We start from the raw sequence: 12,895 nt of genomic DNA, 5'->3' as shown, positions 1-12,895 counted from the left end.
CATTCTTTCCAGGCAAAACCACACAGCTCCCACATGTGAAACGCTAACAGTAACTTTCACCTCATGAAAGCGTTAAAACAACACAACGCTGATCAGGTTGGTCATAGACACATATATTCCAAGTACGCCGGTATTTTCCATACATGCAGCATACAGCGAGCTGTGTCTGGTCGGTTTCCATGCCGGCTGCCTAAGCAGGGCGGCGGTGAGCGATCCTGCTTGTTTTTTCCTGTTGTTCTGCTGTTATGCACTCTGTGGTAGCAGCGGGAAAACAAAAACAAAAAAAGGCCATGAAACTGAGATTGTGGTTACAACGGCTGCACACGCCGCCACAGAAAAACAGAGTCGAGAGCCGTCACAGAAAACAGAGTCAAAGTGACTGGCGTGGAAGTGCCGTCTGCAGCCCACACAGGAAACGCCTGCCGACACCCCTCAAACATGGGAGGTGACGTATTTGTCAATGCTCTCCAAATCCAGTAAAAACACTTATCATGATGGATGAGACACAGTGCATTCCATACAGGCCTGATCGAAGAGTCCCAGGTTCGAATCCGGTCACAGGATCTTTTCTCCATTTCTTTCCAACCTGTTTCCTGTCTGTTATCTACTCTTTTATCAGACAGGGGCTGAAAATGCCAAAAAATATCTGAATTAAAAAAATTCCCACAGAAAATGGGTCTGTGTGAGCGCTGACACCTGGGAAGAGAACAGCGTTGTGAGACTTTGCGGCTCATCAAGCAGACGGACGTCTCCACTTGGTGGTGACATGAGAAAAGTTTTACAAGACTCTGACAAGTAAAAGAGATAGCCGAGCGGAGATGGACGCACTATCCTCCCTGCAGAGGCCACAATACTGAACAGACTCTGGTCTCAACAGACACACACCCCCTCAAATGTTGGCACCCCTAACTCCGAACGACGAGGGGCTTCACACATTCAGGACATTTTGTGCAGAATCAGGACTTCCACATGTGGCTTGCAATGTCTGAAGAATATATGGCATGCTGCTTGCTGTGTTTATCACCCGTATTCTACCCATCCATTATTCGAACCGCTTATCCTGCTCTCAGGGACGCGGGGATGCTGGAGCCTATCCCGGCAGTCATTATGTCACTGCAAAACGATAGCCCTGCTATACGAGAAATATGAACTTCAATTTTGAGCTGATCAGTTATTCTAAATGCAAGCGTTGTTCGCCAACTCAACTAAAACTCTGCGTGTCTTTGTCCCTGTGTGTGTTTGTGCTGCAGGAGAAAGAACAGCGGTGGAGGAGTCGTGTAGCAGAGCTGGCTTCTACCCATGAGAAGAACCACAGAGAGAGACTGGAAAGACTCAGGAGGTTCAGGGTACGGACACACACACACACACACATTTTTCTTTCTCCCCAGTTGTATCCGGCCAATTACCCCACCCTTCCGAGCCGTCCCGGTCGCTGCTACACCCCCTCTGCCGACCTGGAGAGGGCTGCAGACTACCACATGCCTCCTCCGATACATGTGGAGTCGCCAGCCGCTTCTTTTCACCTGACAGTGAGGAGTTTCACCAGGGGGACGTAGCACGTGGGAGGATCACGCCATTCCCCGCGGTTCCCCCTGCCCCCTAAACAGATGTCCTGACCGACCAGAAGAGGCGCTAGTTCAGCAACCAGGACACATACCCACATCTGGCTTCCCACCCACAGACACGGCCAATTGTGTCAGTAGGGACACCCGACCAAGCCGGAGGTAACACGGGGATTTGAACCGACGATCCCCGTGTTGGTAGGCAATGGAATACACTGATATGCCACCCGGACGCCCCTCACACATAGATTTCTATATATTCTTGAGACCCAGCCAATGCATTTGTGCCCTCTGTAGCGGACATTATAGATTTGGAAATGTACTGTATTCTATCGCGAAAATTCCTGATGTGCCTTCATGAGGACAACCTCAGCTTTCCCGCCTTTACAACCACACCTTGTCAACTTGAAATAGGAGGTGCAAAAGATGCCAGACAACCAAACTTTGACATTCTATGGAAGAAAGATTTTTAAGTCCTAAAATCCATCCATTCCATCCATTATCCAAACCGCTCATCCTGCTCTCCGGATCGCGGGGATGCTGGAGCCTATCCCAGCAGTCATTGGGCGGGCAGCAGGTGGGGAGACACCCTGGACAGGCTGCCAGGCCATCACACAGGGCCATCACACAAGTCCTAAAATATCACATTACATTATTTTTTAGTAAAATACCTTTATTTTTTCTCGTGTGTTAGAGCCTGAGGGATGCTTTTAGTGAGATTGTAGTAAATTTGAATTTTTTGACGCATGAAACACAAGCCCATTTTATGATGTCTACTGAAGTGGACTACTACTACTACTATTACCACTACTACTACTACTACTACTATTAGGTCAAACGAAATATCAGTTTTTCAGCATTTGCACATTGAGCTCAGGGCTCATTCCCACTGGTTTTGAGGACTTCAGGGAGGCGCTGCACATTTGCACAAGTACACATATCTCTGCAATAGAAACGTGTGCAAGGATCAGGAAAGGCTCCAGCAAGACTGGATCGCTGCAGCGGGTCTTCAGGGAGCGCAGCCGGAAACAGCACTCGATGCGCTACTATAGGCAGAGCTCGACCAGTCTGGAGCCTCGGAACGGCTGTTGAGTGGCGTGAGACCGGCTTTCAGTGTGTGTCCCCGTTAACCGCTGCAGTGCACCCCGGTGATAAGAGGGGCAAAGACAGCAAATAGACGGACGATTATCCTGCTGTCCACCACTAAAAAAAATCGAAGTATATATGCGATCTTTATTTTTTCTTTTGGAACTTGTTTTTGTTGCCCCAAACACTATAAAACATTAAATAAGAGAATAAAATCCAGAATTTCAGAATCCCCCCCCCTCCCCCGTTCTCAGGAGGATATATAACTATTTTTTATGTATTATAGCGTAGATAGACACATACAATACATATCAGGCGTAGATGTTCCCTATTTAACATTTGTGTTTGCTGTCCTCTCTTTTACCATTTGTGGAGTGCACACACACACACACACACACACACAGACACACACACACACAGACACACAGACACACACACACACACACACACATAAAAAGTGCTGGGCAGTAGGTAACACATCACGATATTCATGGGGAATTTTACAGAGTACTGCTATATGTATATATCACAATAACTGCCGGTCTGCATGGGCTAGCAGTTAGCTTCGCCTGCCCCGCTTCCGCGTCCTGTCAGACCCCCCTCGGTGTTACCTCTTCGGGCACAGCTCCAGCCAGGGCCGTGGTCCCTGGGCCCACGGGACGCAGCAGACCAAGCTCTCCCAGCCGATCCAGCGCCAGCTCTCCCAGCCATCAAACGAAGACAAACTTAGACACAGACGCTGACAAAGACACTGCATGGACGGTATCGGGTGAGGCCGCCGCAAACAGGAATTTGCGCCGCCATCTTATATTGAACTGTTTGTTAATGTAAAGTATGAATCAAACCCAAACCATTAGATAATGTTCCCACAAATATTTCAGACCTCATTTATGAGAAATGTCAGACAACAGGTCATCATTATCATCAAGCTAAACAACCAAGTTGTGTATCATGATATGACAATATCCAAATGTCACTCCATACAATGCCATCGAAAGACGATAAATGTTAATGATGAATTACTGCCCAGCTCTATGAATACACAGCCTACATGTACAGTATAGAATAGTATAGTATAGTTATAGGATACTATGTACATACACTGTCACCCACACAGGACACAAACAAAAGACTAACACACACCGACTGGCACAGGTAATAAAAGACAAAGCAGATGTTAACGCAGATATTATATATACCTGTACACAAGTGCAAAGATGAATGTACACATTTGCCGTCCTCTCTGTGCCTCACCGACAATACACACCAGAATCTGAACCTAAAACTTGCCAACACAGTTACTTCAGATGTAAAATACACACTACCTAGTTCGACACCAAATCTCAGCTGACTATTTGAGTTACTGTATGAGAGGGAAGTTGCTATTCAACACCCACTGCGTTACTCCTGAGCTGCTCGTCGGCACAGCGGCGTGCGGACCTTCCAGCAACTCGAAGCGGAGGACCCGCTGTGGCACTGGAAACATCGACACCGGCATGTTAAGAGTTTGGGGCCACAGGGGCTCATCGTGTTTCAAAGCTTGTGGATAGAAAAGGTCTTTTACATTCAGGACGAGCAATTAATCACACCTGTGTTACTGTCCCCCGTCATCGGATTACACCTAATTGTCACGCTTTGAGGCCGCTGACTGACAGCTGGCTAAAGAGAGCTGGGTCAGGGACTCTGAGGGATAGAAAAAGACCTAATAAATGGTCGTGTCAAAACATTTCTGTGTAAGACAACCCATATGTTGGGGGCGTCCGGGTAGTGTAGCGGTCTATTCCGTTGCCTACCAACACGGGGATCGCCGGTTCGAATCCCCGTCTTGCCTTCAGCTTGGTCGGGTGTCCCTACAGACACAACTGGCCGTGTCTGCGAGTGGGAAACCGGATGTGGGTGTGTGTCCTGGTCGCTGCACTAGCACCTCGTCTGGTCGGTTGGGGCGCCTGTTCAGGGAGGAGGGGGAACTGGGGGGAATAGCGTGATCCTCCCACACACGTGCTATGTCCCCCTGGTGAAACGCCTCACTGTCAGGTGACAAGAAGCGGCTGGCGACGCCACATGTCTCAGAAGAGGCATGTGGTAATCTGCAGGGGCCCCCCCCCGGGGCCCCCCCCCACCCCCCGGATCAGCAGAGGGGGCGGAGCAGTGACCAGGATGGCTCGGAAGAGTGGGGTAATTGGCCGGACACAATTGGAGAGAACTAGGGAGAAAAAAAATCCAAAAAAAAAAAAAAGACAACCCTTGTGCGTGTGTGTGTGTGTGCGTTTATGTGTGTACAGTGTGTTCCTTACTTAAAATTTCGATTCTGTTTTATGAGGACACACACAACAACCAACACTGATGACAAAATCAACTGACAAGATGGTGGAGGTCACTTTAAGTGGTCATTTCCTCTCCTCTCCCTCCATGTCTGGGACTTCCCCTTCGCCCCAAACACTTCCCTCACTTTCATCACCCCACCTTCTGTCTCCTTGTGCTACATCACCACATCCATTCTAACTTTTCCCCCTTGTTCATCATCTCCTTCCTCGTCTCCTTCCCTCCCCCTCTCCTCCCCTCCCCTCTGCTCTAGGAGTTTCAGAGGAAGGTGCTGGCAGAGGAGGCAGGAACAGAGGCGGTCCATTGCACGGCAGACCAACTCCTCACTAGGATGTAGACCAACGAGGAGACCAGGACACGGAGACGAAAGGGGACGCACCACCTTTGAAGCTAAATCTGATTCAGAATCGAACGCGCTATAGCAGCCACACCCAGCGCCCCCACCGCCCTTTAACCAAAGCTGATGTTGGTACAGCAATAAGGCAACTGTGCAAATTCTCAGTTTCATCATCTCAATTGTGATTATGATTCAGATTACAGATTAAACCAAAATAAAGTTAAAATATAGTGTGGCATGTGTAGAATCGGACAGGAGACCACAATTCTCCAGCACACAGCGGTTTCGGACGAAGCAAACTGGGTTGAGTCTATTGTCAGATAGATCACTGATGACTGGCAGGGCCGACAGGAAGTTTGATGTCAACGTCACATACCCTCTGATTGGTGGAGAGAACTTACAGACCTACTTCTGATTGGAGGACCTAACGGCGGGCTGCTGGGCTTTATAGAACTTGAAGTGATGCATCATTTTGAAACTGCAGTTCCAGATCCATCTGTTACAACTCAATTGAAAAATACCGAGTGGAATAAAGAGATCACCTCACCACATCTTGCGGCATTTTTGGACTATAATTTTGCTTTAGATTATGCCGCAATGATGCAGTGCTTTAAATGTTGATATTAACTCAGGTGGGCCTTGAAGCTTCCACAAGAAAAAAAAGTTGAATAAATTGTTTAGTTTTTTTCTAGTGTAGAATTACTTAATATCACCTTTTCTGCACAGTTCCCTCACAAGTCTTCCCACTATTCCCCTTATGTTGTTCACCATCATCACAATATGAATCCCCAACATTACATCTTGGTTTAAAAAAATAAAAACAGATGCAATAATAGGGATTAAAAATATATATATATATATACTGCATATGTCGGGGGCGTCTGGGTAGTGTAGCGGTCTATTCCGTTGCCTACCAACACGGGGATCCCGGCTCAAATCCCCGTGTTACCTCCGGCTTGGTCGGGCGTCCCTACAGACACAATTGTCTGCGGGATGTGGGTATGTATCCTGGTCGCTGCACTAGAGCCTCCTCTGGTCGGTCTGGGTGTCTGTTCAGGGGGTAGAGGGGGAACTGGGGGAATAGCATGATCCTCCCACGTGCTACATCCCCCTGGTGAAACTCCTCACTGTCAGGTGAAAAGAAGCGGCTGGCGACTCCACATCTATCGGAGAAGCATGTGGTAGTCTGCAGCCCTCCCCTGATCGGCAGAGAGGGTGGAGCAGCGACCAGGACGGCTTGGAAGAGTGGGGTAATTGGCCAGATACGATTGGGTAGAAAAAAAGGGGGGAAAACTAAAAAAAAAAAGTCAGACATAGGCGGCCTGTTCAGGGCGTCTACCCGCCTGCCGCCCAGTGACTGCTGGGATAGGCCGCAGCATCACCGCAACCCTGCCTGAGAGCAGGATACGCGGTTTGGATAATGGACGGATGGATGGCTAGAAACATGTAGCTTTTCTGCAGGCCAGTTTGCAGACTGGGTCAGGTCTGTGGCATGACTGGTATCATTAATATTTACATTACTTCTGACCGTCGGAGTGAACTGACTTAGCATTCGTGTTACATAACCTTCAATATGTGGGCATGACTAGAGCACAACTAAGATTCCTGTTCCTTAAAAGTGCCGATGTTGGCTTGGTGGAACAGCTTTGAAAACACAGATGTAGTGATTCAGCCTTGGCTCCAGGCTGTCTCAGTAGATACCGACTGTAGTAGAAGCACCTAATTTTCATGTTTTTCAATGACACGAACAGATCCAGACACACAACAGTCAAATTGACCGCCACATTCCTCCCTACAACCATAGCTGTGCTTTCCCCGTTGGAAAATAACTGAAGATTTGTTTGAAAGACACTTAACTTGTTCTTCTTTTTTTTGCCACAACAAACACAAGGAAGGGTCCACCAACCAGACACAAGATGTACGTCTCAATATGCCCATTTAGTTCTCTCTTACAGAGGGACATTTGAGAGAGAACAGCCTGCAGTGGCCCACGCGGGGTAATTGCTGGACAAATGCATGATGGGAGAATAACTGCGGCTATAAAAAGAGAGGACATACTCGGTTTCGCAGGGGATTTTCAGGGTCCACTGACTCCAAGAATTGAACTTATTTATAAGTCTTATCAAACAGTTCTCCTTCCGATGTTATGCATCTACCAAAAAAAAAACAAAAAACCATATGAAGCCTCGGGGACCACTGCAGTAAGAGAGGACTCATATGTGAACCATGCGGTTCAATGTGAAACGGATAAACTGCTGGTGGCCAAACCAAGAAAAATCTAGGCAACCTTCATTGTTATTGTTTTTATGGTAGCTTTTGTTAGATTATACCTGTGGTCAAGCCATGTGCCACTGAAGCCAAACAGCATGCTATTTGGGATTTTTTTTCTCTCTCCCTTTTTCTCTCCAGTTGTATCGGGCCAATTACCCCACTCTTCCAAGCCGTCCCGGTCGCTGCTCCACCCCCTCTGCCGATCCGGGGAGGGCTGCAGACTACCACATGTCTCCTCCAACACATGTGGAGTTGCCAGCCGCTTCTTTTCACCTGACAGTGAGGAGTTTCACCAGGGGGACGTAGCACGTGGGAGGATCACGCTATTACCCCCTAGTTCCCCCTCCCCCCTGAACAGGCGCCCCGACCAACCAGAGGAGGCGCTAGTGCAGCGATCAGGACACATACCCACATCCAGCTTCCCACCCGCAGAGACGGCCAATTGTGTCTGTAGGGACGCCTGATCAAGCTGGAAGTAACACAGGGATTCGCACCGGGCATCCTCGTGTTGGCAGGCAACAAAATAGACCGCTACACTATCCGGATGCCCCCATTATGTTGAATTTCAAACGGTGGCCAAAAGACACAAGGCAGGTAATAAAGGAGTGGAGCACAGCTAGTTGAAGATGTCTTTTTTCAGCCAGTCTTTTCTATGGATCCAGTGTAAGGACAATAACCTCTTAAAATACACCGTCCCACCAGAAGAAGCCTTACAACCCCTTTTATGGCAAGACACCTCACCAAAGAAATGTTTAGTGGAGAGATGTGCTCACAAAGTCATAGAACCAGGGAGGAGAAAACGAGTTACGGCACAGAGGCACTGCTCTCTGCAACCTTTCTAATCCACAGATAAATCTACAACGTCCGCACAAATCCCCGCGTGCATGTGTGTGTTTGTGTGTGTGAACATTTGTCTAAGTGTATGTCGGCTTGCAAAAACTAATGTGCCGGGTTGTGTTGGCGAGTAGACTCCCGGCAACTCAGTTTACTCATGCTTTTATTAACGGGATAGAATTATCCTCCTTTTCAGGCTAACATCAAACATGGTTATTACACAGCCACTGCACTGTAACACACCACTGCCGTGTTGCGTGTGTGTGCATGGGTGCTTATTTGTGCATGCACATGTCCAGGCATTCTCATCTGGCTCGTTCGTGACAGCCTGTGAGCACACGGATGTATAAGTGCACACGTAGGGCATGTACATACCAGCGCTGCTATGTACGTGTGTGTACACAGAGGGGGTGTAGCTCCGTCTCTGGTTCTCTTGAGAACCTGGACCTCTGGAGCCTTCTAGGGTAAAACATGAGGGAAGAGAGATTACAGAAAAATAAGAATAACGTTAATGACGATCGGTTGTGGCGCTTCAGGGTCAGGCAGGCACGCAACATAGTATAACAGCTAATAATAGTTTATATTTATGAGATTTCCATCCATCCATCCTTTACCCAAACCGCTTATCCTGCTCTCAGGGTCGCGGGGATGCTGGAGCCTATCCCAGCAGTCGTTAGGCGGTAGGCGGGGAGACACCCTGGACTGGCCGCCAGGCCATCACAGGGCCCAGACATTTATGAGACACTCTTTGGAAAAGAAAAGAAATGGATCAATAAAACATACAAAATAATTAGGTAAAGCAAAATCAGTTTTACATTAATAATGATGATAATAATAACATGGAATTCCTGTCCAAGGGAACAAACGCCAGCCAGGATGACTGTCAGAACTAACAGTCTGCATGAGCTAGCCATAAGCTTAGCCTGCCCCACTTCCGCATCCTGACAGACAACCCTTGGTGCTTCCTCCTCGGGCGCAGCTCCAGGCAGAGGCTGTGGTTCTTGGGGCCCACTGGATACAGCAGACCAGGCTCCCCCAGCTGATCCAACGCCAGCTCTTCCAGCCAGACACCCTCGACACACCTCCCCGCACTCCACACGACAACACCAAAAACAACACAGTCAACGCCATACGAGGCTGCCGCCAAACCGCCCTCGGTGTTATTGGAATGCCCGTCTGCATGGGCTAGCAGTTAGCTTAGCCTGCCCCGCTTCCTTGCCCTGTCAGACCGCCCTCGGTGTTACCTCTTCGGGCACAGCTCCAGGCAGGGCCGTGGTCCCCTGGGCCCATAGGACGCAGCAGACCAAGCTCTCCCAGCCGATCCAGCACCAGCTCTCCCTGCCATCAAACGAAGACAAAACTTAAAACGCAGACATGGCCAAAGACACTGCATGGACGGTACTGGGTGAGGCCGTCACAAATGTGAATTCGTGCTGCCATCGTCCCACACTGGTACTGGGTGAGGTACTGTGTTTCTGTTGGCTGTTCTGTGCCCCTCAAATAGGAATACGGGCAAATTCAGAACATGTTTGTAGACACTAACTTTAGTGGACGGGGGCATGTAGCACGTGCCTTACTTGCAGTATTGTTTGAATCCATTGTCATAAGCCCCGCCCACTCCCATGTGACACCACCTGTTAGTCTCTACTAAGTCTTGAGTTATCCATAGCGAGGTACTGGGTTGAGTTTTCAACTAGCAATAATCACGCCTTGGATGAACCTCATAGGCTACAATACCGCCACTGCGCAAAAGCAAATTAAGAGTAAAATAATTAATAATAGACAGCCTGAATAACTGTATTTACACTCGCTCACATTTGTTTAGTTTGGATATATGTTAGTTTGGATAAGTGTGTTCTTGTAGTCCTTGCAGTTTTTGGATGTGTTTTTGTCTTGGTGTTGCACTGCTGTGGGCTGGGGGAGACGGCCTTTCGTTTCATTTCATGTACTTGCGTACATGAAATGAACTCATGGATTTCAGCTTTAAAGATAGATTAATTGACAAGTTCCTCAAGTTAGAGATTCAGGACTCGCTTCCAGGTACTTGAGACAAAAGTGTCTGCCAACATGGAGAACTTGAACCCAGGTGTCCTTAATGAAAGCCAGCCACTCAGAGAAAGGCAAACCTGACACTGCAGAATTTGATTATCAACTGGAACAAAAAGGAAGTAGAACACTGATTGGAGCTGACGCCACAGAGTGTGAAATTAATATTTGCTATGTTTCCGTTCAACTTCTAAGATTTGCCTTTTCAATAAAGCAATTTTCTTTGTAACGGTGCTACACAACAAGCCATCAAGACGGCATCAACTGACAGTACGCTATGTGTAAATGTTTGAAATGTTTATAATTAAAATTCCTGTTTAATGAGTACAGTTTTCTTGTCACGTCACAACCTCTTCGACCAGGGTACTCTGTCATTATCCAGAGACGGAGTGGAAAGGGAAAACTACCAGGTATTAAGGGGGATGAAATGCTGGAATAAGTATAGGTAGACACACGCACACGCACACACACACACACCTTCTTTCTCCCTCTTCAAAGTTGATCTATTGACACAGATGGGCACAGAATAGGGTGTGTTCTTGCCAAACTATGTGCGATTGTGTACATGCATGTACATGCATAGTTGCATGTATATCCAAGTTCTTGCCGTGTGGACACATGCATTCTTTGTACGTGCCTGCAGGGACAATTTGCCCCTTGGCCCTTTTTTAAAGACGTAAAAAAGGAAACCCGTCTAAACACAGGAGGAGCCTGGTCTCGTTCATCTACAGATTTTTAAAAAAGCCGTTTACACAGAAGAGAGAGAGAGAGAGAGCGAGAGAGAGAGGAAGAGAGACGGAGAGAGAGAATGATAGAGAGTGAGTGGAAGAGAGAGAGAGAGAGAGAGAGAGAGAGAGAGAGAGAGAGAGAGAGAGAGAGGGAGAGGGAGAATTGAATTTTAAAACAAGTCTTTATTTAACAGAAAAAAAATCAAAAAACAGACTTGAAATATTTCTAAACATATAAACAATATTTGTCAAATTACAAACACTCAACATGCATCTTTTAACAATCCCAAAAAAACAATTCAACAACTCAAAACATTAAAAAAAGTGGAGAGAGTGGGAGAGAGAGGAAGAGAGGGGAAGAGAAAGAGAGAGAGTGGGAGCGAGCGAGGAAGAGAGAGTGGGAGAGAGTGATAGAAAGAGAGAGAGTGGGAGAGAGAGGAAGAGAGGGGAAGAGAAAGAGAGAGAGTGGGAGCGAGCGAGGAAGAGAGAGTGGGAGAGAGTGATAGAAAGAGAGAGTGACTGGAAGAGTGAGTGAGTGAGTGAGTGAGTGAGTGAGTGAGTGAGTGAGTGAGTGAGTGAGTGAGTGAGTGAGTGAGTGAGTGAGTGGAAGAGAAAGGGAGGGAGAGAGAAAGAGAGAGACTAGAAGGGGAAGGTGAGAGGGAAAGAAACAGGTGTTTCCAGTGTGTGTGTGTGTGTGTGTGTGTGTGTGTGTGTGTGTGTGTGTGTGTGTGTGTGTTCGTGCATTTTTTTGTTTTGTTTTGTGCATTAGAGAAAGAAAGAATAGCACATGACTTACAAAGAAAAGTATAGCTTGCCCTGGGGATACAGACATACAGGAACATGACCTGTCGCTCTCTCTCTCTCTCTCTGCCACTAACCCTTCTCCTATTTCCTAGAGGACCAAAAACATTCACATTTTCATTCCAACCAATCACAACACTGGCTGATACCACAAAGTAGAATATCATAAACCACAGAAGCGTATTTCATAATTTAACTGATCTACTAACTGACTGACTGACTGATTTACACCATGTAAGGCGGTGTGCCGGGAGAGAATTAGTCACATCTGTAAACACGGGAAACAATCAGGAAGGCTGCCATGTTGATGAAACTGCTCCTTTATGAGTCAAAGAGTTCACTGACTGGGTAACAGTAACTCAAGCTGCTGTCTACAATACACGCTGCCGCTTAATTGTGAAATGGTATCTAACGATGATAAAACAATCCTCCTACATCATAAAGAGCTTCCAAAAAAAAAATTTCGGCCAATAAGGAAACAGAATGTCAAAAAACATTGTTTCTATTTTAGAACAGGCCAATAAAATCAACTAACTCTGAAGTTTTAATCAGCTTTTAGTAGTACCAGTGTTTTTAATATCTGAAAAAGGGCCTAAACTACTAGAGGAGATGAGAAGAGGAGGTTAAAAATGAAGAGAGGGGTGTCCGGGTAGCATAGCCATCTATTCCGTTGCCTACCAACACGGGGATCGGCGGTTCGAATCCCTGTGTTACCTCCGGCTTGGTCGGGCGTCTCTACAGACACAACTGGCCTTGTCTGCGGCTGGGAAGCCGGATGTGGGTATGTGTCCTGGTTGCTGCACTAGCGCCTCCTCTGGTCAGTCGGGGTGCCTGTTTTGGGGGGGAGGAGGAACTGGGGGGGAATAGCGTGATCCTCCGACATGCTACATCTCCCTGGTGAAACGCCT

General features: G+C 47.4%; 1 pseudogene; it reads right to left on the bottom strand.

The window, feature by feature from the left end:
* Positions 1-10,011: 10,011 nt before the first annotated feature.
* On the bottom strand, positions 10,012-10,166 carry LOC130110926 (U4 spliceosomal RNA; annotated as a pseudogene).
* Positions 10,167-12,895: the final 2,729 nt, after the last annotated feature.

This window comes from Lampris incognitus, chromosome 3 (assembly GCF_029633865.1).
Source record: "Lampris incognitus isolate fLamInc1 chromosome 3, fLamInc1.hap2, whole genome shotgun sequence".
Classification (NCBI taxonomy): Eukaryota; Metazoa; Chordata; class Actinopteri; order Lampriformes; family Lampridae; genus Lampris; species Lampris incognitus.
Note: the sequence above shows the minus strand (reverse complement) of the source record. Positions and strands in the feature narration are given on the sequence as shown.